General features: G+C 38.8%; 1 protein-coding gene across 2 annotated transcripts in view; it reads right to left on the bottom strand.

Moving 5' to 3' along the window:
* The window catches only part of LOC121373885, a 49,285-nt gene extending 22,447 nt beyond the window's left edge, over positions 1 to 26,838 (bottom strand). The window contains exon 1 of one of the 2 annotated variants that reach the window (XM_041500681.1): positions 25,696 to 26,838. The gene's annotated coding sequence lies outside the window, so the exon portion shown is untranslated. Of the gene's footprint in view, positions 1 to 4,572; positions 4,643 to 25,695 lie in introns of those variants that run through there. The other variant, XM_041500682.1, reaches the window with a different exon arrangement.
* Positions 26,839 to 27,202: the final 364 nt, after the last annotated feature.

Here is a 27,202-nt window from a genome sequence, read left to right as displayed (position 1 = left end):
CAGAGCCTAAGAGAGCTTTGTGAATTAGGCCCCATATCTCTATAGAAGACAGATCTCGCAGTGCAATGCTAAAAGACTTACAAAGAGGATGCTTTGTTGTCTAGCAGAGCCTAAGAGAGCTTTGTGAATTAGGCCCCATATCTCTATAGAAGACAGATCTCGTAGTGCAGTGCTAAAAGACTTACAAAGAGGATGCTTTGTTGTCTAGCAGAGCCAAAGAGAGCTTTGTGAATTAGGCCCCATATCTCTATAGAAGACAGATCTCGTAGTGCAGTGCTAAAAGACTTACAAAGAGGATGCTTTGCTGTCTAACAAAGACTAAGAAACCTTTGTGAATTAGGCCCCTGATTAGCAACACGTGTTTTACACATGCAGACCTGCGTTCAGCGACAGCGAGAGACGCTAATGGGGCATGAGAGATCCGATGGGTTCCCGATGTGGTCATTTAGTTTAACGCAAAACGTAAAGACTTGTCTTAGAACACTTTCTTGGTCTCTGGATGTTTCTCCTTGTTCTGCCAGTGCCCCACGACTGGCCGTGTTATGTGCAGTCCTGGGGTAGAGTGCATATAAATGATCCTTTGTTGCTAATAGAAGATGTAGCAGGTTTTCTCTGAAGACTCCGTGTCGTATTTACAAAATGATTAACATCCAACAGTCGATGATTAATCAAATCAATGTCCTCTAGAGGCGTCCTTAAAGAAAACAAACGTTAAAGTTTAGTTTTGCTGGTCCGTTTGATAGAACTCAGACCCGCACGCCTTGTTGTAACCTGGAAACTGATACAGGTGAACAGTTAATAATGATAGCACTGAGGAAAAACACAAAATATTGATTAGGAATTTCACTGTTTGGCATGCCAAGACCCAGGTCTGGTGCCATTAGGCGCCTACAAGATGATAGTCTGCAGTGGAGGTCGGCAGTCTTTGGATGCAGTAAAAGGAAAATCTATGATTCGAGAAATCGCCACCGCAGAATTGGTTCGGTATTTGATCGTCTTTTAAGGTCAGGGGCACCACATATAACAAATAGATTCGCTTGTAAATGTCGTTTACATAATCGTTTTACAGCAATAAGCTTCACATGCTTAGACCTCAAGGGGAATGGCGCATTCTAATCATCTGCAGACCAATGTAAAATGTCGGGTATGCAATTTGATTCTGCAACCCTCCCCTCCTCATGCTATGACGTCTTCCGTCATTATCCTTGAATAAAGGTATTAACATTCACGATGTTGTTTTTAGTTTTTGCTCCATACCTAGTATAGTAAGATATAATACATCTTACTTTATACGAATTTGAAGAATAGAAAACTACATAAACTACTTATTTGGCATACTGTGCAAGGTTACACGTGCAGCGGTTATAACAAAACAGATTACATTGCAGCATATGCTTGGTATAAACAGATTACAAGTAGTATGCACAGAGAATAATACATGAGTGGCCGTTAGATACAATATTTCTCACAATGAGTTCTTTTAAAATGTATCTAACGAGTTTGATACGTTTTTAAACAACGAGTTATGAGATAAATGGTATCTAACGGACACGAATGTATTATTCTATTTTTTACATATCCTAAAAAAACTGTTTTTAAGCAAATTTTAACATCCTTTTCGACTAAAAATTATTTACAGCCGTTACACTTGTAGCTAACTTACGCGTCACATACACATGCTTGTCACAGTCTAATCGATTTCCATCGCGATGGTTTTTGATTGAACGAATGGCATTGGTGACCTGGTCATCACCTAGGAGAAGCCAGTCGTATGTCTTGAAATTGTTAACACACTTACATGTGTTAACAAGCATGTGTAATAAATAACACATGGTGTTCTCACCAACGGGTGGGTAAGAAAATTGTACAAAACTTTGTTTCTCAAATGGACATACCGTGATGTTAGAACATACCGAATTCAGTCAGAATCTTAAAAACATCTTAAGTTTCTTATTTGGTTTAATGAATATTCTTTTAAGGATTGTGATATTGTTTTATTATTAAAAAGGTAAATACACTGAAACCAAAAGAAATTCGAACAAATTTAGGTTTTTTTAGAAGGAAGAATTACAAGTTATCCTTTTATAGAACTGAGAGTTTGTAATTACGTGAACCTATTCTAATTACAAACTAATCAACTCTTATTTTCGTTTCGTTTGATGTTCAGCATATTTTGCTAAATATTTATGATAGTTTTGTATTGTCAGTGTCCATAGATATTAGCAATTGGCCAAAGCACAAAGCTGTTACAAGTTTTCATATTATGTTCAGTATGTAAATGTTGCCACAAGAAAAAGACATTTCTTATTGATAGCCGTTGTAATGTTATGCTATGAGTAATTGCCGAGAGTCTCCGGTTGTTTTAGATTTAACAATAGATTCGCAACACAACCACTGCACCAACAATCACAAAGGATCCATTTAACAACACTAAAAGTACAAAGATCGACCTCATGATGCAAACAATACAAACGATCTACTTCATGACACTAAAAGTACAAAGATCGACCTCATGATGCAAACAATACAAACTTCATGACACTAAAAGTACAAAGATCGACCTCATGATGCAAACAATACAAACGATCTACTTCATGACACTAAAAGTACAAAAGATCTACTTCATGGCACTAAACGTACAAAAGATCTACTTCTAGGCACTAAAAGTACAACAGTTCTGCTTCATGGCACTATAACTACAAAAGATCTACTTCATGGGACTAAAAGTACAACAGTTCTACTTCATGGCACTAAAAGTAAAAAAGATCTACTTTATAGCACTAATAATACAAAAGATCTACTCAACATACAAAAGATCTACTTTATGACATTAAAAGTACAAAAGATCTACTTTATGACACTAAAAGTACAACAGTTCTACTTCATGGCACTATAACTACAAAAGATCTACTTCATGGCACTAAAAGTACAACAGTTCTACTTCATGGCACTAAAAGTACAAAAGATCTATTTTATAGCGCTAATAATACAAACGATCTACTCCACGGCACTAAACGTACAAAAGATCTACTTTATGGCAATAAAAGTACAAAAGATCTACTTTATGGCACTAAAAGTACAAAAGATCTACTTCATGACACTAAAAGTACAAAAGATCTACTTCACACTAAAAGTATAAAAGATCTACTTCATGGCACTAAATACAAAAGATCTACTTCCTGGCATTAAAAGTACAAAAGATCTACTTTATAGCACTAACAATACAAACGATCTACTTCATGACACTAAAAGTACAAAAGATCTACTTCATGGCACTAAAAGTACAAAAGATCTACTTCCTGGCATTCAAAGTACAAAAGATCTACTTTATAGCACTAATAATACAAAAGATCTACTCCACGGCATTAAACGTACGAAAGATCTACTTCATGACACTAAAAGTACAAAAGATCTACCGACGGCACTAAAATTACAAAGATCTACTTCATGTCACTAAAAGTATAAAAGATCTACTTCATGACACTATAACTACAAAAGATCTACTTCATGGCTCTAAAAGTACAAAAGATCTACTTTATAGCACTAATAATACAAAATATCAACTCCACGGCACTAAACGTACAAAAGATCTACTTTATGGCACTAAAAGTACAAAGATCTACTTCATGACACTAAAAGTACAACTTATCTACTTCATGGCACTAAAAGTACAAAATATCTACTTCATGGCACTAAAAGTACAAAAGATCTACTTCATGGGACTAAAAGTACAACAGTTCTACTTCATGGCACTAAAAGTACAAAAGATCTACTTTATAGCACTAATAATACAAAAGATCTACTCAACGTACAAAAGATCTACTTTATGACACTAAAAGTACAAAAGATCTACTTTATGACACTAAAAGTACAACAGTTCTACTTCATGGCACAATAACTACAAAAGATCTATTTCATGGCACTAAAAGTACAACAGTTCTACTTCATGGCACTAAAAGTACAAAAGATCTACTTTATAGCCCTAATAATACAAAAAGATCTACTCCACGGCACTAAACGTACAAAAGATCTACTTTATGGCACAAAAAGTACAAAAGATCTACTTTATGGCATTAAAAGTACAAAAGATCTACTTCATCACACTAAAAGTACAAAAGATCTACTTCATGGCACTAAAAGTACAAAAAATCTACTTCATCACACTAAAAGTACAAAAGATCTACTTCATGGCACTAAATACAAAAGATCTACTTCCTGGCACTAAAAGTACAAAAGATCTACTTTATAGCACTAATAATACAAAAGATCTACTTCATGACTCTAAAAGTACAAAAGATCTACTTCATGGCACTAAAAGTACAAAAGATCTACTTCCTGGCACTAAAAGTACAAAAGATCTACTTTATAGCACTAATAATACAAAAGATCTACTCCACGGCATTAAACGTACAAAAGATCTACTTCATGACACTAAAAGTACAAAAGATCTACTTCATGACACTAAAAGTACAAAAGATCTACTTCATGGCACTAAAAGTACAACAGTTCTACTTCATGGCACTATAACTACAAAAGATCTACTTTATGGCACTAAAAGTATAAAAGACCTACCCACGGCACTAAAATTACAACGATCTACTTCATGGCACTAAACGTACTTCATGACACTAAAAGTACAAAAGATCTACTTCATGAAGTATATACAATAGATCCACTCCACGGCTCTGTCAGTATAACATATCCACTCCATTGTCATGTGATCAATACTACTTCTGAACAGGCCACGTTGGAAGATCAAGATAGTTTTGCAACATCTTCGAGCCAGCTTGTGTTTAGTAAATATTGACAAACGGTTGTTCAATATCAGAACACAGAACATTGTGCGTACACAAGTAGCCTATACAACAAACAGAAGCATTGCTGTCGAGACAAACGTGTGCCACCTGTGAATCGATCCACCTATTTCTGTCAATATTACCAGTTTAAGCGATCACACCACTACTGCAGCCAAAAGTGGGGTTTGTTCTTCTTTGGTTTATTTTGTTGGACTCAGAACTAATTTAACAGCTAAGTTATGCATTGTTGAAGGGAGGAGGGGCAACTCCCTTAATTATGGTGTAAAATAGGGTTGATCCCTGCATCTAGAACTGAATGTCAAGTCATGTACTGTCTGAATGATGAGGTCTAATAAGAGTTTCTTTCCTTTTCGAACATCTCGAAGTAAAGGGTGGTGATATTTCAAACTAGGTGCCAAACTTGTTATTAGTAGACTGGCGTTATAGGGGCTATTCTTTTCTTCTATAGTAGAAGATTAAACATAGTACTTCCGGCTTAATAGAGTTAACATTCGTATGCTCGGCTATATATATAAAAAAAGACGGTGGTGAGATACCCAAAAGAGATGTTTCCATTGCAGTCAATCTCTAAAGGCAGAGTTGCTCGGATTACTTGACTTAAGATATACACTCTAGCCAACGTTTCCCTTCAGCTAACGCTCGCTGTCGTCAGCTGCTCTGTTAAAGTATTTAAATAACTAGCGTGTGTGTGGTGGGTTTTTTTTTTTTTTTGTGGAGTGTGGGATGGAGGGATCTCCTTTTTTATTGTTTGTTTCTTTGTCATTGTTTTTTTATTTTGGCTATGTTTTTTGTTTTGTTTTTTTGTTGTTTCTTTGTTTGGGTTGGGTGCGTTTTTTCCTCTGTATTATGCGATTTATGACTATATAGCTATAATTCAGTTATACACCAATAAATCGATGACTCGTAAAATACGTCGAACACGTACACCTAGTTGATTCTTTGAAGTACCTTTCGGGACAATTTAAATGTAAAATATCTTGAGTCATTATTGTGCTGGTCTAATCAGCAGGTATAGCGCGGTGAAACCTTCATTTAAATACCGAGATTACAACATCCAATAACGGGATTCTGTGTAAAACAGGCATCAATGGTTTAACACTTTGATCATCATTACAAACACATTTAAAGCTGAGAGACATAAACTTTACAATACTAAATGTTCTCTCTTTTTTTGTTGTTGTTGTATGAAGCACAATTGCTTTTCCGCCAGCAACATAATGCACATTAAAGATTTCCGATTATAATTAACGCCAGCTGTTGAATCATAGAAGCTATAAACTTAAAGAGCGTTCACAACGGTTTACGACTGGTTCACGTAATGACACATAAAACGACAAAATCGTTGGAACATTTAAAATCAGATTTCTGTGCAAGACAAATTCCAGGTGGTATTTTTGTCAATCCGTGGCATATCGACAGAATCAGGACAAAACAACACGATACATAGTCACAAAGTATATATCGGTAGAATTGTGTATTGGGGAAATTAATGAATGAATGAACGAGTTAATGAATGGATAAATCAATTAATGGATAAAAAAAGTTAAAAATTTTTTTTGTCTAAGGACACCACTAGAGCACATTGATTTATTAATAATCTGCTATTGGATGTGAAACATTTTGTAATTTTTTTACATAGTTTTAGAGAGGAAACCCGCTACATATTTTCATTAGTAGCAAGGGATCTTTTATATACACAATCCCATAGGAAGGATAGCACATATCACGGCCTTTGATATACCAGCCCAATGGGCCCACTGACGGGGATCGACCGAAGATTGACCGCACACCAGGCGTGCGTTTTACCACTGGGCTATATTCCGTTCCAAAATGAATGGATGGATGGATGAAGTGATTTACTCTTCTTCATTTTAACTTGATTTCCGTGATTACAGTCGGTGAAGAATCAAGCATGCTGTCATGGACACACACCTCAGCTATTTGCGCTGTCTGTCCAAGACACGGGTGGTTAGCTGTTACTGATAAAGAACACACACCTCAGCTATTTGCGCTGTCTGTCCATGACTGGGGTGGTTAGCTGTTACTGATAAAGATGTTGATACAGAAGCCTAACACTTCACCATCGAGCCATTAAAACTGGGATGAAAACTCAGTACCTAGTAACTACCAGACTTAAGACCGATGACGTAAATACATGTCTATCCATGCTACTAGGGGAAAGAACCACAATGGTAATTATGAGGAATACCCACTTCCATTTGGTATAGCCCATGCCTTAATTTGACATAAATACTAACTTTGTGGAAAAGCCAGCATTCCATATTTAAGATACATCGCCCTCAAACTAATTTTAGCAATAATTCCTATAAAATATTTCCAGCTTCTTGCTTAAGACATTGTTCTATGCACATCTGTTTGCGCATGTTTACAGGGGGCTATAGAAAAGGCTTTTGACGTCCGTGCTGTTGCGCTATAAAGGGACAGTCCTCCTACAGATAGAGTTGGAACCATATGCTGTGGTGAAGATCAGCTCTCTTCTATAAACAAAGCACCTGCCAGTGATACATTGCCGCATATCCCCAAGACTCTAATATAACTTCGTTTGGAACCAGTCTGGTACAGAGATACGGTACTGAAAGTGCCAATGGAAATAATTGTCATGTTTGGAACCAGTCTGGTACAGAGATACGGTACTGAAAGTGCCAAAGGAAATAATTGTCATGTTTGGAACCAGTCTGGTACAGAGATACGGTACTGAAAGTCCCAATGGAAATAATTGTCATGTATGTCACAGATTCTTTTGGAACCAGTCTGGTACAGAGATACGGTACTAATAGTGCCATTGGAAATAATTGTCATGTGTGTCACAGCTTCTTTTGGAACCAGTCTGGCACAGAGATACGGTACTGAAAGTGCCATTGGAAATAATTGTCATGTATGTCACAGCTTCTTTTGGAACCAGTCTGGCACAGAGATACGGTACTGAAAGTGCCAATGGAAATAATTGTCATGTATGTCACAGATTCTTTTGGAACCAGTCTGGCACAGAGATACGGTACTGAAAGTGCCAATGGAAATAATTGTCATGTATGTCACAGCTTCTTTTGGAACCAGTCTGGCTAAGAGATACGGTACTGAAAGTGCCAATGGAAATAATTGTCATGTATGTCACAGCTTCTTTTGGAACCAGTCTGGCACAGAGATACGGTACTGAAAGTGCCATTGGAAATAATTGTCATGTATGTCACAGCTTCTTTTGGAACCAGTCTGGCACAGAGATACGGTACTGAAAGTGCCAATGAAATTATTGTCATGTATGTCACAGCTTCTTTTGGAACCAGTCTGGCACAGAGATACGGTACTGAAAGTGCCAATGGAAATAATTGTCATGTATGTCACAGCTTCTTTTGGAACCAGTCTGACACAGAGATACGGTACTGAAAGTGCCAATGGAAGATTCATAATTGTCATGTATGTCACAGCTTCTTTTGGAACCAATCTGGTACAGAGATACGGTACTGAAAGTCTCAATGGAAATAATTGTCATGTATGTCACAGCTTCTTTTGGAACGAGTCTGGTACAGAGATACGGTACTGAAAGTGCCAATGGAAATAATTGTCATGTATGTCACAGCTTATTTTGCACATTAGGAAGGAAATATTTTATTTAACGACGCACTCAACACATTTTATGTACGGTTATATAGCTTCAGACATATGGTTAAGGACCACAAAGATATTGAGAGAGGAAACCCGCTGTCGCCACTTCGTGGGCTACTCTTTTCGATTAGCAGCAAGGGATCTTTTATATGCACCATCCCACAGACATGATAGTACATACCACGGCCTTTGTTACATCAGTTGTGGAGCACTGGCTGGAACGAGAAACAGCTCAATGGGTCCACCGACGGTGATCGATCCTAAACCTACGCGCATCGAGCGAACACTTTATCACTGGGCTACTTCCCGCCCACCCACCCCCAACCTCACCCCCAGTATTGTTAAGGTCCGTGGGAATCCATTACATGTTTGTATTTTCCATGGCATTTTCTTTAACAAATTTCCACTTTGATTAAGCACTTCAACATTTTGTTTTCTATCGTAAATTTGTCATGAGGGAATTGTGGTGTAAAGTGTCCAAATGTCAAATCGTTCAACACTGAAGAACTTTAAACTTGATTCAGACTGAAGTGTTTGGCAAGTGTGTATTTTGAGAAATCACTAGCGATTAATCAAACTGGTACCCAAGACATTTTGATAAATTGGCAATAAATAGAAAACCTATCATTGATATTGGTCAAGCGAGTGTATGATGCTTAAGTAATATTTCATTGGGATTTGTAACGTTTCATAAAGGAATATACTGCCTTGATTTAACAAAAATAAATAAAGAACAATTTTTGTTTTTAATTAATTAAAAAAAAAAAAAAAAAAAAAAAAAAAAAACAGAAACAAAACGAGAGAAAAAAAAATAAACAAAACATTTTTTGTTCAACCATTTGTTTTGTTCTAAGGTATGAGGCTATGATTCTGACCCCAGGTATATTGGCAGTCAGGTATATTGGCTGTGAGGTATATTGGCTGTGAGGTGTATTGGCAGTCAGGTGTATTGGCAGTCAGGTGTATTGGCAGTCAGGTGTATTGGTTGTCAGGTGTATTGGCAGTCAGGTGTAGTGGCTGTCAGGTGTATTGGCAGTCAGGTGTATTGGCTGGCAGGTGTATTGGCAGTCAGGTGTATTGGCTGGCAGGTGTATTGGCAGTCAGGTGTATTGGCTGGCAGGTGTATTGGCTGGCAGGTGTATTGGCAGTCAGGTGTATTGGTTGTCAGGTGTATTGGCAGTCAGGTGTATTGGCTGGCAGGTGTATTGGCTGGCAGGTGTATTGGCAGTCAGGTGTATTGGCAGTCAGGTGTATTGGCAGTCAGGTGTATTGGCAGTCAGGTGTATTGGCTGTCAGGTGTATTGGCAGTCAGGTGTATTGGCTGGCAGGTGTATTGGCTGGCAAGTGTATTGGCAGCCAGGTGTATTGGCAGTCAGGTATATTGGCAGTCAGGTGTATTGGCGGTCAGGTGTATTGGCTGGCAGGTGTATTGGCTGGCAGGTCTATTGGCAGTCAGGTGTATTGGCTGTCAGGTGTATTGGCTGGCAGGTCTATTGGCAGTCAGGTGTATTGGCAGTCAGGTGTATTGGCTGGCAGGTGTATTGGCTGGCAGGTCTATTGGCAGTCAGGTGTATTGGCAGTCAGGTCTATTGGCAGTCAGGTGTATTGGCTGCCAGGTGTATTGGCAGTCAGGTGTATTGGCGGTCAGGTGTATTGGCGGTCAGGTGTATTGGCTGGCAGGTGTATTGGCTGGCAGGTGTATTGGCAGTCAGGTGTATTGGCTGTCAGGTGTATTGGCTGGCAGGTCTATTGGCAGTCAGGTGTATTGGCTGGCAGGTCTATTGGCTGTCAGGTGTATTGGCAGGCAGGTGTATTGGCAGTCAGGTGTATTGGCTGTCAGGTGTATTGGCTGTCAGGTGTATTGGCTGGCAGGTGTATTGGCTGACAGGTGTATTGGCAGGCAGGTGTATTGGCTGGCAGGTCTATTGGCTGTCAGGTGTATTGGCAGGCAGGTGTATTGGCAGGCAGGTGTATTGGCTGGCAGGTGTATTGGCTGTCAGGTGTATTGGCAGGCAGGTGTATTGGCAGGCAGGTGTATTGGCTGTCAGGTGTATTGGCTGTCAGGTGTATTGGCTGTCAGGTGTATTGGCTGTCAGGTGTATTGGCTGTCAGGTGTATTGGCAGTCAGCTGAGACAGTTGGTCAAGGTTAGATGTTGGTAATAGTTACTAGTAGACAGAAACATTACCGTTTGTGGCCATTGAAAACAGATTATATACGCTGCGCAAAGGAAATGGTATTGGGGATTACTATCATTACTTATTTAAATGTAATTATTTCATGAACACACACAAAATACTTAAAATGCCATATTATTATTACAAAAACCTAGAACACTCAAATTCAATGAAATATGTAACTGTATTAATATAAGCATCATTCGTAAAATTCTAAAAAAACCAATATCATTAAACAGCAATTAAAATACTGACTCGTAAACCTATTGTAACTGTATTTGAACGTCACCAGGTCTTCGTTTAAAATCATGTTTATAGCTATTTCGAATCATGTCATAATATATTCTACGAAGAGCTCCTGTTGTCATCTTGTTATTGTAAAATATCCATTGCACAATAATGCCTCATATATGCTGTCGTTTGATGGCCCGAGTGTACCGAAATAAAGTTTCAAAGTTACACCTTCCCAATTTCGAGGCCGAAATAATTTTTAACACGTCAACCCAATACGTATCAGCCTATCGACCGTCGGCCTCAGTCGGTAGAACGCTCGCCTGAGGTGTATTGATCGTAGGATCGAAACCCGTGAGTTCACCCATTCTCTGATTGTTTTGTTTTTTTCTCGTTTGAACCAGTACCCCACAACTGGAATATCATGTGAAGTCATCAGCATGTCATCACAGCTGTAGGTAGTACAAACCAAATAACTTCCAGCTGAGTCAAAGTTCGAGGTGCACCCAACTTTTGATAGAGAAGTGAACACCACAAGTCCTGTGATTGGTTATAAATGTGAGTGTGTTGGTTGTAAAAAATAATAGTTTCATCTAGGTAAAAAAAATATGCAATTTTATTTCATCTAGTACCAATGTGTCAAGTAGGCTTGTGCTTGAAACATGTATGGGTACCTGTAAAAAAAAGTACTCGAATTTTGAGCGGAACTAGGGTAGTCATAGACGCTACCCGTTAACTCAGAAACAAGCAGCTTGACCCCCAATTTTTTCTGATTCACTTTAAATGTGAGGGTGGTAGTATTTATATCCGTGGCGTTTATGTCGATTGATACGCTGCAGGTAGGAGTTTTAGCCACATATGTTACTATTGTCGTCTATGGGATTTGATTTGGTACTATACACCCTGTACTGTCTGGTGCAGTTTTGATTTAGTAAACTAGTCTAGGAGTAGCAGTTTTCGTTTTGGCACAGCAAGAGGGATGAGATCACTAGTAAATGATCTCCTCAGGAGTGGCTGTCCTCCTGTAGACGAGACACTAGACAGTGATTCATGGAATGAACCACTATTTTGCCAAATGGCTATTCGACTCTACATTGTGCAGAGACCATGTATTACGGTTTTGTCGTTTAGATGTATATTATTATTATTATTAGATGTGCTCAGTGGTAAAGCGCTCGCCTGATGCGCGGTCGGTCTAGGATCGATCCCCGTCGGTGAGCTCATTGGGCTATTTCTCGTTCGAGCCATTGCACCACGACTGGAATATCAAAGTCCGTGGTATAGGCTATCCTGTCTATAGGATGGTGCATATAAACGATCCCTTGCTACTAATGGAAAAATGTAGCGGGTTTCCTCTCTAAGACCTATATGTAAAAAACCCAACTGTTTGATATCCAACAGCCGATAATGAATAAATCAATGTGCTCTAGCGGTGTCGTTAAACAAAAAAGATTGTTAACATACTTTACCATTGTAAAGCTATGATTCAAGGCTCCTCCACCTTGACACTGTCAGATTAATCTGGGTGTAACAAACAAACAAAACCCCAAACAAACAAACAAACAAACAAACAAAACAAAGCAAAGCAAAGCAAAAGGCCACAAAAAAAAACAAAAAAAACAAAACAAAACATAAACATTGTCCAACATAGGTACATAATTACTGAAAGTGACCTGACGATGTCTACCCAAAATTCTTATCTTTTGTATTGATTTGTGTATTGATTTGTGTCCAATCAAATAACACCTGTTTGCGCATTGATTACTTTCCTAAGTCGACCCGCTAATTGTAATTAGACAATGAAGGTTTAACCTTTAGACTATGATCTATATGAACGACGCACAAACCACGTTATTAATTTCTGTTATTATAATCATTGTTAAAAACACAGACTCATCTTAGAAGTGAGAAACTGCACACAGCGACCTTTTAGATGTGCTGGCAACGAAAGACTACACCAAATAATCCTTCATTACCTGGTCTGCAGCTGCGGCCACTGACGCGTTGACGTCACAGTTTATTAATAATTCTTAGTGTTGCCGTCATCCTATACTTTTTAACATTCATTTTTCTTCTTTAATTTACTAATACGTCCAATCGACAGACGTAGCTCAGTGGTAGAGCGAACACCGTATGTTCAATGGGTTTCTTAACGTATATTGTTTTGCATAGTCCATTCGCTGCTCCAACCAACGTTCAATGGGTTCTTAACCTATATTGTTTTGCATAGTCCATTCGCTGCTCCAACCAACGTTCACTGGGTTTCTTAACCTATATTGTTTTGCATAATCCATTCGCTGCTCCAACCAACGTTCAATGGGTTTCTTAACCTATATTGTTTTGCATAGTCCATTCGCTGCTCCAACCAACGTTCAATGGGTTTCTTAACCTATATTGCTTTGCATAGTCCATTCGCTGCTCCAACCAACGTTCAATGGGTTTCTTAACCAATATTGTTTTGCACAGTTCATTTGCTGCTCCACGACTAATATGTGAAATATATATATTAAGAAATGCATATAAAGAGACCTATCATAAAAATACTCGATGTGTAGTTTACCATATAGAATTTATTTGACAAAGAGACAAAAAAGGACACTGTTAAAGTTTACCACTTTTCTTCCACGTCTCATAACATTCATGGAAGTCGTTTTCTAGAATGCTCTCCAGGTGCTCTGTGATATGTCTTCTTATGTCATCAAATTGGAATCCTTTTGTGAAACTTCAGCTTGGAAAAGGAAAAAATATCACATCCAACGAGAAATGGTAATGGGATGAGTATTCAGAAAGCCTGGCACATTTCAACTCTTGATTTGTTTGTTTCTTGATCGTCCATTAGAACTTCTTAAAAAACAAATTGTAGTATTTTTGTTTTTTTAACGGGCGCTAATGCAGTAATATGTTTCTTACATATCCCAAAAACTAGCTTTAAAAAGACAATTAAACGTCTTTTCCAACTACAACGTATTTATGGCGCTTGGATTTGCAATTAACCTATCATCATAGACTAATCGGTTTCAGTCGTGTTCATTTCATTGGACGGTTTGTCTTTAGCGTGTAGTTCATCACTAAGGAGAAGTCAGTCTGATGTCTCTCAGTCTATCCACCATACATGTGATATCACACAGTGTTCTCTTCAACCAGTGTTAAAGTTTGTTTCGTTTAACGACACTACTAGAGCACATTGATTTATTAATCATCGGCTATTGGATGTCAACATTTGGTAATTTTGACATATAGTCTTAGAGAGGAAACCCTCTAGTAGCAAGGGATCTTTTATATGCGCTATCCCACAAACAGGATAGCACATAGCACACCTTTGATATACCAGTCGTGGTGTACTGGCTGGAAGGAGAAATAGCCCAATGGGCACACCGACGGGGATCGATCCCAAACCGACCGCGCATCAAACGAGCGCTAAATACCAATGGGCTCCGTCCCGCCCCTTTCAGCGAGTGTGTAATAGACGAAATTCTTACATACCAGTTGGTGAGAATATAATTCGTCATGTATGATAACTCAAACCAGTAACACACATATGTGTGATATCGAATTAAATACATACGGTTGACTTCTCATAGGTGATGACCCGGTCGCCACAGCCATACCATCCAATCACATAGGCACAATCGAAATTGATAGCTCTATGACGTATAAATTAGTACAGAGTTAACGAAATTCCGTATTTAGACGTCGAGTATTGGCACCCAAAATGTCTGTTATCAAATCATGTTGGCCATTGTTTTTTAATTGCACATTCACGAAACACAACATTTCATTTACACATACTAATTTAATCTTATTATGGTAATAAAAACCTCTCCGACATGTTCAATAAAACATTATTGTACTAAAGAGTATGTTCAATTAAAGACCGGAAATTGGGAACGTTAACCGGTGTTAGGCTTAGTACACGTTTTAAACATTGTTCTGTCGGCGTTACTAAAATTAGTTACACACGATGTTTTGATACGTAAACAGCAAGCAGTGAATAACGTTATTTTCGGGTCAGTGAGAGTCCCTCCCTCCAGCTTCAGGGGCGTAGCATGGTCTAGATGTGTGTGTGTGGGGGGGGGGGGGGGCAAATATGAACCTAGCGGACCCTTTGGTCTGCATTTTCTCGGGCCACCTATATCAACACAATCTAATATTGCTCTAATAAAATAGTTTTAGCCTTAGCGGGGGGGGGGGGGGGGTCGTCTGAATCCCCCAAAACCCCCTGTCTACGCTCCTGAGCCCTCTGCCCCTCCCTACCCAGCACTCTGCCTAATCATAGTTGATTAAAATCGCTTCCCCCAGTTATTAGAAAGGAGGCAATAGTTCTGGGTATTGCAGCATTGTTACCGTTAAGGTACAATAATAACAAAACACAAAACACACTACTTACAACTCTGTCTGTTTAAATTATCAATTTTGGAATGGGGGTGGGATATCTAACTCAGCCCTAGAGGGCTCGCCCGAGGTACTGGTATAGAAGAATTGAACTTTATCGGTAGACAAATCAATGCCATGGTATGTATTGTTCTATCTGTGGGGAAAGTACACATGAAATATACTCACTGCTAATGTAACGAGTTTTGTCTCAAGACTGCGTGTGAAAAAATCAAATGTTTGACATCCAATACTCGATGATTAATTAATCAATGTGCTCTAGTATTGTATAAATCAAACCTTTTGTTTCTTTCGATTTTAGCAAGTTCTGTTTGTACTCATTGGGTTTTTTTCTCGTTCCAGCCAGCGCACCACGACTGGTATATCAAAGGCCGTGATATGTGCTATCCTGTCTGTTTATACTATAATAGATCCCATGCTACTAATGAAAAAATGTAGCGGATTCTTCTCTAAGACTATATGTCAAAATCACAAATGTTTGACATCCAATCACCGATAATAAATAAACCAATGTGCTCTAGTGGTGAAGTTAAACAAAACAAACTTTAACAAACATTTTTGGTGTGTGTATTAATTCCAAATTAATTTTATGTCAAACAATAAACATATGTAAATCAGAAAGTAGACATTGCGGCTTTAACCATTAATGTCTGCTATGAACAGTCAACTCAGTTGACGAGGTGTGCGTCCAGAACAGCGTGCTTAAAACTTAATTATATTCATTAATGAGGAACGTAAATGGAGAATACAGATAAGCAGCTGGTGTAAAAACTACAATGATGGCCTGAACTGGCCACTGACCTCCTACCAGGAAACACTTGTTTATCACTCACTGTAAAAACTACAATGATGGTCTGAACTGGCCACTGACCTCCTACCAGGAAACACTTGTTTATCACTCACTGTCAAAACTACAATGATGGCCTGAACTGGCCACTGACCTCCTACCAGGAAACACTTGTTTATCACACACTGTAAAAACTACAATGATGGCCTGAACTGGCCACTGACCTCCTACCAGGAAACACTTGTTTATCACTCACTGTAAAAACTACAATGATGGCATGAACTGGACACTGACCTCCTAACAGGAAACACTTGTTTATCACTCACTGTAAAAACTACAATGATGGCCTGAACTGGCCACTGACCTCCTACCAGGAAAACACTTGTTTATCAGTCACTGCAAAAACTACAATGATGGCCTGAACTGGCCACTGACCTCCTACCAGGAAACACTTGTTTATTAGTCACATCGCTACCAGCCCATGTGAAGGAATAATTATCTTATTATTTATTATCTTTCTAAATCATTTAGCCATTTATTTTTAACTGAATGTGAACTGAGTCTAGCGTTTTACTGACCACCGATACGGTCAATGTTACCTATAGAAAGATGACTTCTCACAGTATAACTTCTACTAACGATTTGTACAATACACACCAACCTATAGGCAACACACCACCATTTGTCGTGTCGTTACTTGTAACACTTAATATTGTCCGGTTCTGGAAATAGTGCCTCATAAAATAATAATACAACTCTGACAGCCATTTTAAAATCTTTCTTTGATAATTATAAATAAGTTGACCTCTGTAGTATTTAAATAACCCAGTGATTTGAAGTTACTTGTTGTAGTTAGTACTGACTGATAACAACTGTGTATGGTATACATTTTCATTTCAACTTATGTTCGTGCTTATATCCAATTACGGTTAAAGCATACTGTCCTTGGCACACACACCTCAGCTATCTGGGTTGTCTGTCCAGGACCGTGAGTAAGTGATTAGTGATATACTGTCACTTGTATGACATCAACGTGAGGCTGTGCTCTGGCATGAGGGTGGTTAACTGAAAAGAGTTCGTGGTCGACCTATGTTGATTCTTTTCAAGGTACTTGTAGAGGGGAGTACTAGTAATAGCGTGATCATCTCGATATTGATGTATTTTCAAGGCACTTGTAGAGGGGAGTACTAGTAATAGCGTGATCCTCTCGATATTGATGTATTTTCAAGGCACTTGTAGAGGGGAGTACTAGTAATAGCGTGATCCTCTCGATATTGATGTATTTTCAAGGCACTTGTAGAGGGGAGTACTAGTAATCGCGTGACCCTCTCGATATGATGTATTTTCAAGGCACTTGTAGAGGGAAGTACTAGTAATCGCGTGACCCTCTCGATATTGATGTATTTTCAAGGCACTTGTAGAGGGGAGTACTAGTAATCGCGTGACCCTCTCGATATTGATGTATTTTCAAGGCACTTGTAGAGGGGAGTACTAGTAATCGCCCTCTCGATATTGATGTATTTTCAAGGCACTTGTAGAGGGGAGTACTAGTAATAGCGTGATCCTCTCGATATTGATGTATTTTCAAGGCACTTGTAGAGGGGAGTACTAGTAATAGCGTGATCCTCTCGATATTGATGTATTTTCAAGGCACTTGTAGAGGGGAGTACTAGTAATCGCGTGACCCTCTCGATATGGATGTATTTTCAAGGCACTTGTAGAGGGAAGTACTAGTAATCGCGTGACCCTCTCGATATTGATGTATTTTCAAGGCACTTGTAGAGGGGAGTACTAGTAATCGCGTGACCCTCTCGATATTGATGTATTTTCAAGGCACTTGTAGAGGGGAGTACTAGTAATCGCGTGACCCTCTCGATATTGATGTATTTTTCACACAATCTATTTTGACATAAACATTTGTATTTGAACTCCATGGAGTAATTACTGGTGGTGTGGAACCCTATTTTATACTTTGAGAAGGCCTAAGGCCGGGTTTACACTGTATCCGCATAGATACGTACAGTCACGCGGAACACTCTAATTCCAAGTATTGTAAAACTAAAACAATTACTTAACATTACGTAACGTACTCATTATTCCTAGGAACAGTGCTGTACATTTGCTGCTTTTCGTTTCTGCATATAAATTCAGTCTTAAAGGTTGGTTTCCAGACGGGACAAAAAAACCTTATATGAAATGTTTCTAGAACACGTGAACGAACCGTAAAATACGTGCTCAGTAGAAACCGATACACGCTAAATGTATTGATCCATTTTACATCGATGTAGTGAAATAACGGCCTAAATATTAATTAGACATTTAGTTTCAGTGTATCATTGGTTTGAGAATCGACAGGTTTACAACACGCCATGTTATTTCTTGCATGTAGTCGCAAATTCCCATCCAATTAAATTAGGTGCTGAGGATTGTTACTACAAATCGCATGGTGTGAATCCACCATAACCCATAATTCATCATAAAAAAACAACTTCCCTTTAAGACACAATCAAAACGAGACTCTAAGCCTAACATATGTTGTTATCATGGCAGTCAGCTGTCGCCAGCCATTAAGACAGTGTCGGTCCAAATTAAGCAAAACTCTTATTTAGATCTCTCAAACCATTAAGGTAATCAGGAGCGAATCCGTGAGGTAGGTGCTGGGGGTGATCACCCCAAACCGAATTTCACACTGTCCCTATAATACACTATAATGAAAGTATTTCTTTTTAGTGAGATACAACATAGTTAATCTGGGGAAGATTGTTTATATTTAATGCTTACAATTACTATACAAATAGGTGCTTTTTAAAAGTTGCACCCATCCCTAAAGGAAATCATGTACCCGCCCCTGATGCCCATGTCGGTTTGGCATTAACAAAAGAGTCGTTTAGTTCATGTTAAAGAGACACGCGAACGTCTAATTTCTGCTTTTCATTATTAATGCGGAAATTCCCTATCTTACTGTTGCTGTGACGTCCGTTCTGAATATTAATCAGCTGAAGACAACAGTACAATTCTTAAAGACGTAACACTTTATTATCTGAGAGGTTCAAAAACAAAACAAACATACACACACACCACACACATACACACACAAGAAAAAAAGGGGGGGAAATAACAAAGAAAGAAAAAAAATTAAAAAGAAAAGAAAGAGAAAAAAGAAGAACAAAAAAAAAAAGAAAAAAAAAAAAGGAAAAAAAAAGAAAAAAAGAAGAAAAGGAAACAAATCCGACCATTGTGTTTGCCGTGAATTTAGTAGCGACCACAATGGAGAGTTTGACAAAGACGTGTTGAACTCGTAACGAGCTGTCGTTACTGCGAACACTAATCACATCTACAGACACCACTGGAGCTGAAGTCGGAGGCAATAAGACATTGACACAGAACGTAGATCGATAACGTGTTGTCCCGACAGGTGCATCGCACACCAGTACGTTCTATGTAATAAGCAATTAAATATGGAATCCCATTCAATATATAATATGTGTTGTTGGTTGGTTGGTTGGTTGGGGGTTGGGGGGGGGGGGAGGGGGCTTATCTATAGCCACTATTGTGCTTCTAGTATGAGAGTAAGTGCAACCTGAAATATTGATATTATTTCGAATACAAATTTATTGTTCATATTTTGTAGCAGTAATATACACGCGAATATACCCATCCACCCTCAGCCAACACTCACACCCACGCACCCTCCTCCACCCGCCCCCCTCTACCCGCGCGCACACTCACACACACACACACACACACACACACACACACACACACACACACACACAGAAGACATACATACACACGTGTATGTATATTTACGTACAATGTTATGTATACATACATATATATATATACATATATACACAAATATTACATATATACGTACGTACGTACGTACGTACGTACATACATACATACATACATACATACATACATACATACATACATACATACATACATACGTTAATATTTATGTATGTAACAGGCAACCTCGACATACATACAAAAAAATTCATGTTTTTGGGGGGTCAAATATGATTTATATCTCATCTCGTGAAGTTTGCAATTACATATCACACTCGTCGCGCTAGCGCGACTCGTGAGCTATGATTGCAAATTATACTCGATGAGATATAAATCATATTTGACAAAAACCATGAAATATGCTTTATATAACATAACATTCGGAGTTTTCCCCGTCATTTTTAGAGTTTATTAAACGTTTAAGCTTGTTTTGTGAAAACCATCACTTTGGACGTAACTAACTGTGGGTATCAACTCTTAAATTCTCCACCTTGTTAAAAAGGCTAAATTTTGTTTTGTTTAAGAACCCCACTACAGCACATCGATTTATTAATCATCGATTATTGGATGTCAAACATTTGGTAATTTGACATATAGTCTTAGAGAGGAAACCCGCTACATTTTTCAAATAGTCTAGTAACAAGAGATATTTTATGTGAACCGTCCCACAGACAGGATAGCACATACCACGACCTTTGATATACCAATCGTGGTCCACTAGCTGTACCTAGTTATTAACAGTCACTGTCTTAAATATTTATCCTATGATTATTAAAGGGTGGTGGAGTTTTCTAGAAAATGACTCTACCCGGGAACAAAATATTCATCAAAGTCCTTTCAAGCAAGTAATAGTCATCAATATTGTTATCAAGTTATTGCCATCACAGTGCATTACTTTGCTACCCGACACGCGTCGGAACAAAATTGTTTAGGAGACAATCAGTTTCTCTAGCAACAACAAAATTAATCACAGTCATTTCAGTGCAACCAATATTCGCTCAAATTACATTTGCCTTATGACGTCGCTCCGGTTTCAAACTGAATCAACTGTATTTGTAGGTCGATTTTTTGTGGTTTTGTTTTTGTGTTGTTCTTTTTTTTAATAATAATTTTGTTTCGTTTTGTATTAATGCCATTTGTTCCATTTGAAGCGCGGGGGAGGGTGAATGCTATAGTGGGTGTTATTATGTCTGTTGTTTCCTTTCTGAGAAGTACGTGCTTAAAGATCAGTCTATGTGTGTCAACAGTAATTATGTTAACACTGGTTTTATCTCGAATCACAGGGCTTTGCTAAGTTCAAAATAGCTAGGAGTGGCATAAAAAACACACAAAAAACAACAAAAACCAACAACAAAAAACCCCAAACAAACAAGCAAAATAAATAAAATAAAATAAAATAAAATAAATAAATAGACTCCACAATAAGGCACAATAATAATTATAATGGGGCGAATTAACGAAGTCTGTTTGTGATAAACGCAGGAGTTTAAGTATTGTAAATGTACGTAGTTACACGCGTGTATCATATAAACAGGAGTTTAAGTATTGTAAATGTACGTAGTTACACGCGTGTATCATATAAACAGGAGTTTAAGTATTGTAAATGTACGTAGTTACACGCGTGTATCATATAAACAGGAGTTTAAGTATTGTAAATGTACGTAGTTACACGTTTGTATCATATAAACAGGAGTTTAAGTATTGTAAATGTACGTAGTTACACGCGTGTATCATATAAACAGGCTTTGTTAATTTGGCTACGTATCTTTTCAAGTTAGTCAAAAAAGGCACTATTAAACTTTAAAATGGACACTTTTAAATATATTTCTGGGAGGGAGAAATAGGGGGACTGCCGCTACCGCTGCTAAACATGGCCTTGATACACCCATGAGGTACGGATGACAATGCAATGCAAATTGATGTTCAGATCAGTTATTGAGGTATGGTACAGCTAAACGTCCTGCAGTCATCGACCTGCTACCATACAGACTGATGAACGTTAAAATCTGTTTTGTTTAACGACACCACTTGGGTACTTTGATTTATTAATAATCGGCTATTGGATGTCAAACATTTGGTACTTGTGACACGCAGTCTTCATAGGAACCTCGCGCTACATTTTTTCATTAGCAGCAAGAGATCTTTTAACAGGACACAAACAAGACATCACATACCACGACATTTGATATACCAGACGTGGGGAACTAGTTTGTATGGAAAACCCACAAAGAGAATGGGTCTACCGAGGAGGTTCGATCCTGCGACCAAATAACCTCAGATGAAAGCTCTACCAACTGATCTACCCCCCCCCCCCCCCCCAGTACTGACCACTGACAATATGTAATCGGTGGTCAGCGTTCCTTTGAAAAATAGCCACATGAACGTATACTTCCCAGAACGAATCTACTTCCCAGAATCATAGAATCTGAAAGACGAGACGTTACTCAGTGGTAAAGCGCTCGCTTGGTGTGCGGTCGGTCTAGGATCGATCCCCGTCTGTGGGTTATTTTGATGTGCTGAAATCTCGTGTATTTCACAAGAAAATTTTCTAAATTGGTAGACCTAGCAGTCGAGACGCGTGCCCATGACAGATAAAAGCACGACAATAAACTATACCATGATTAGTAGCAGCATTATGAATCAACCAGTGAAGAGACGACACGTGTTACTTTCTCACAGACAGAACGACACGTACCACGGCCTTTAAAACAGCGTCCACGGAGTGCGGCGTGCACTGCTCAAGACGGGTCGACATAGCCTGGCGGGCGATCATCAAAGGACCTTGTCTGAATCCTTCTGAAGGACAATATCAGCAAAAAACCGAATCTTCTTAACTGCTCAGCCACCATCACCTTGGCGACTGAGTGACAAAGGCACTTTAAGTAAGCTTAATTTATTTTGTACAAATAATGGCCAGGACTGGGGGAAGCGGCCCTGACACTGACATTTAAAGGGTTTTTTTCTCCTGTTTTTTAACGACGCACTAACACGTTTTAATTACGGTTATATGGAAAGAAAGAAGGAATGTTATATTTAATGTCGCACTCAGCACCTTTTAATTACGGTTATATGGAAGAAAGGAATGTTATATTTAATGACGCAATCAGCACCTTTTAATTACGGTTATATGGAAGAAAGGAATGTTTTATTTAATGACGCGCTCAGAACATTTTAATTACAGTTGCATGGAGTGGATAATATGGTTAAGGACCACACAGACAATGAGAGAGGAAACCCGCTGCCGCCACGTAAAGGGCTACTGTTTCCGATTACCAGCAAGGGGTCTTTTATATGCTACATCCCACAGACAGGATAGTGCATGCCACGACTTATGTTTCATCAGTCGTGGAGCACTGGCTAAACGAGAAATAACTCAGTGGGCCCATCGAAGAGGATCGATCCACGACCGACCGCACATCTGTATGCAAGATATGGTCCGGACAAGGATTTACTGTTATGTGCAGTAGACCGTGAAAAGTATCTCACAGTTACCTAATAATAGTACACGACAAACCGCCATCTCAAGTTGTTCCTACATGTGTTGTTTGATGGTCCTGTATGCATGTGTGTGTATGCAAGATACGGTCCGGACAAAAAAGAGTTAACAGACTGACGGACGGACGGACGCATGGACGGACGGACGGACAACGCCATACCACAATACAGCTCATCATAGATGGGCGTATAAAAAGGGATATTAAAAAATTTCTGGTTTTCAGTGAATTTCGGTTTGAGAGGTTTCACTGTATTAGTAAATAAAATGAAGTTTGACCTAGTACAAATAACTAGGACTATTAAACACACATTTAATATACAGACACTAATATTGTATGCCAAACATATATATTTATATGTAATTACAGTCGTTAAAAAGTCTTTGTTAGTCGGAAACATCTTGACAGTTGCAGCAAACTCAGGACTGTCGCTATAAAGATAAAGTCTCATCATTCGCTAATGGGTAATACAAACACAACTAGAGTTTTAATAAACTAATGTGTTTTCGCTATCTACGGTTATCGTCAAAATTCTATCATACAACATTCAAGTTTGTCACAGTGGAGCAGCACCCCACTTCTGAGTATTAAAAAGGAGAATAATCCATTTTTAACTGACGCAGATTAGCGACTTCAAGGCCAAATGATATCGAAGAATGACGTGTGACGATAAGAAAATTAATGTGGATAGTTTATGTTAAATGATGAAATAATAATTTTCCGAGAATGAAACGTTTATTTTATACCAACTGGATCCTCTGTATCTGTGTCTGAATACAGACATGTTGTATAATCGATCGCCTTTGATAGATGTGTGAATTTTTACCCCATCCCACAACCAGTGCCCTTAGACTGGGATATGAAGGAGTGTAATGTGCACAGTTCAGTATAGGGGAAAGTGTACGACAAAGATCCCTTTTCGGTACCGGGTTCTTTGTCTCTGTCTGTTTGTCTCTTTTCTCTCCCTCACTTCATTTGTCTCTGTCTGTTTGTCTCTTTTCTCTCCCTCACTTCATTTGTCTCTGTCTGTTTGTCTCTTTTCTCTCCCTCACTTCATTTGTCTCTGTCTGTTTGTCTCTTTTCTCTCCCTCACTTCATTTGTCTCTGTCTGTTTGTCTCTTTTCTCTCCCTCACTTCATTTGTCTCTGTCTGTCTGTCTCTTTTCTCTCCCTCACTTCATTTGTCTCTGTCTGTCTGTCTCTTTTCTCTCCCTCACTTCATTTGTCTCTGTCTGTCTGTCTCTTTTCTCTCCCTCACTTCATTTGTCTCTGTCTGTCTGTCTCTTTTCTCTCCCTCACTTCATTTGTCTCTGTCTGTCTGTCTCTTTTCTCTCCCTCACTTCATTTGTCTCTGTCTGTCTGTCTCTTTTCTCTCCCTCACTTCATTTGTCTCTGTCTGTCTGTCTCTTTTCTCTCCCTCACTTCATTTGTCTCTGTCTGTGTGTCTCTTTTCTCTCCCTCACTTCATTTGTCTCTGTCTGTCTGTCTCTTTTCTCTCCCTCACTTCATTTGTCTCTGTCTGTGTGTCTCTTTTCTCTCCCTCACTTCATTTGTCTCTGTCTGTCTGTCTCTTTTCTCTCCCTCACTTCATTTGTCTCTGTCTGTTTGTCTCTTTTCTCTCCCTCACTTCATTTGTCTCACTTGCAGCTAGCGCCTTTCATGCTCATTCGTTCCAAGAATTAATCTGCCTCCAAAAAACAATAACAACAACCAAACAAAAACAAACACCCCCCCCCCCCAACAACAGCTCTTAGCTACGGCCCTGGCTCGCTTGCTCTTTCTCTCCCCATCGCTACTTCGCTCCCTCCCTCTATCTCTCAATATATATATATATACACACACACACACACACAATGAAGAGTCAAAATAACAACAGTTATTCTACAAACCAAATAGCGACAGTTTAAAATGTTGCTATGTACCGTTAAACAGTCTTTCCCTCTCTTTGCAACTGATGCAAGATCTGCTGCAATAACAGAGCACTCCAAGCCACTAAACACGACATTCGAATTGTCTTAGTTGAAGCGTACAACATGATTATCTTAAATAAACTGATTAACCTGCAAAGACGTCCTTCAGTTCTGAACGAGTCATTAGTCAAACCAGCTAAATACTCTGTTTAATCAGAAATAATGGAATCGGCGACAACAGAGGAAATATGCCATCAGACGTACAATGCAAATTAATATAAGAAAAATCAAATTCACAAATCTGCTACAAACACTATGGAGACGGCAATTTGTACTACATGTCATTTTACCATATTGGCATTACTCTCCTGGACGCCCCCTAACCAGACCCCCCCCCCCCCACACCCCCCACCCCACCCTACCCTACCCAATAGCAAAGAGACATTTTGAATGATTAAAGAGCGCTCTCTTACCGATCAGATGTAACAGTATCCATTTCCTGGGAATCACGGCGCAGCATCGTACTATTTCGTGATAGCAGAAACATCATCATTCGAATGATCTTAGTCAGTAGTGGCGACGGCTGTTCATCACACAGTTACACACGTTTCTACCATTGTCACGATCATCTATTTCTTTTAATTCCGGGTCACACAAGCTGACGGCGATTGTCACGATTATCTATCATATTTCTTGTAATTCAGGGTCACACAAGCTGACGGCGATCGCCACGTTTTCTATCATATTTCTTGGACTTGACTACCAAGCTGACGCTCATATTTTTACCTTCTTGAACCTCGTAATTCCGGATTACACAAGCTGGCGCCCAATGTTTTTTTACCTTCAAAGTCAAACTGATTTGTCTGACAAAAAGAATTAAATAATTTTAAAAATAAATAAATAAAAAATTGCGAGTGTGAACACAACGTGATGCCCCGTTTGCTTATTACCTTCAAAGTCAAGATGATTTTTCTGACAAAAAAATAAAAAAACACAAAAAAAACATAAAAAATAAAATAATAATAATAAAAGAGTGAATGTGATTACAACGTAATGCCCCGTTTTCTTGTTGCTTTGAAAATCAAACTGATTTTCTTAATAAAGAATAATAATCTGCAAGAGTCAGCACAATTTGATGTCCCATTTGCTTGTATCCTTAAATGTCAAAGTTATTTCCTGGCAAAACAAAACTCACACAATACACAACAAGCTGGGACGGTGAACACAACGCGATTCTCCGTTTGCTTGTTACATTTCAAGTGAAATTGATTTCGCTGACATTAGAAGAAAAACTAAACTGCAAGGGTGAACACAAGCTGGTGCCCCGTTTGCTTGTTACCTTCGAAGCCAAATTGATTTCCCTGAACAAAACCAAATTGCCGTCCACCTGCCCGCGAGCAAACACATCCGTCTTGAAAAGTCTTGACCCGATTATCCGTAAATAGTTATCATAACGGTATTATGTATTGATTTTACATACCCATCGGAAACACGGCAACTGGAGGTCTGCACAATGCTGATGTGTTTGTTTAACACATATGGCACGGCACTATAGGTGATGCAATCTGCATTACTTTTGGCCGTGGTGTTTCTGTCACAATATATTTAATCACTGCCGGCGACGGCCGCCGATTATGATGGTCGCTGTCGATGGAAGACCGTCTAAAGTATTCAGAAACTAAACATTGATACCACAAAAGAAATGCAACCAGTCCGTAAATATACGTGATGCAGCAGATACAACACAATAAACGGTTACCGCCTATGAAGGCTACTGTCGACGACGACTGCTGCTACTGATGGGACTTTGTGCACCGCGGAAATGCCAGTTAAAGACACGAGGACTAAAACTACACGCAAATATCACTGAAGAACAATGGTATCCAGCAGAGTTTATATGTTCACTGCAGATGATAGCTACTACCGATCATAACTGCTGCTACCGATCATAACTGCTCCTACCGATCATAACTGCTCCTA

This window comes from Gigantopelta aegis, chromosome 6 (assembly GCF_016097555.1).
Source record: "Gigantopelta aegis isolate Gae_Host chromosome 6, Gae_host_genome, whole genome shotgun sequence".
NCBI classification, from domain to species: Eukaryota; Metazoa; Mollusca; class Gastropoda; order Neomphalida; family Peltospiridae; genus Gigantopelta; species Gigantopelta aegis.
The sequence above is the reverse complement of the archived record's forward strand: the minus strand, read 5'-3'. Positions and strand labels throughout refer to the sequence as shown.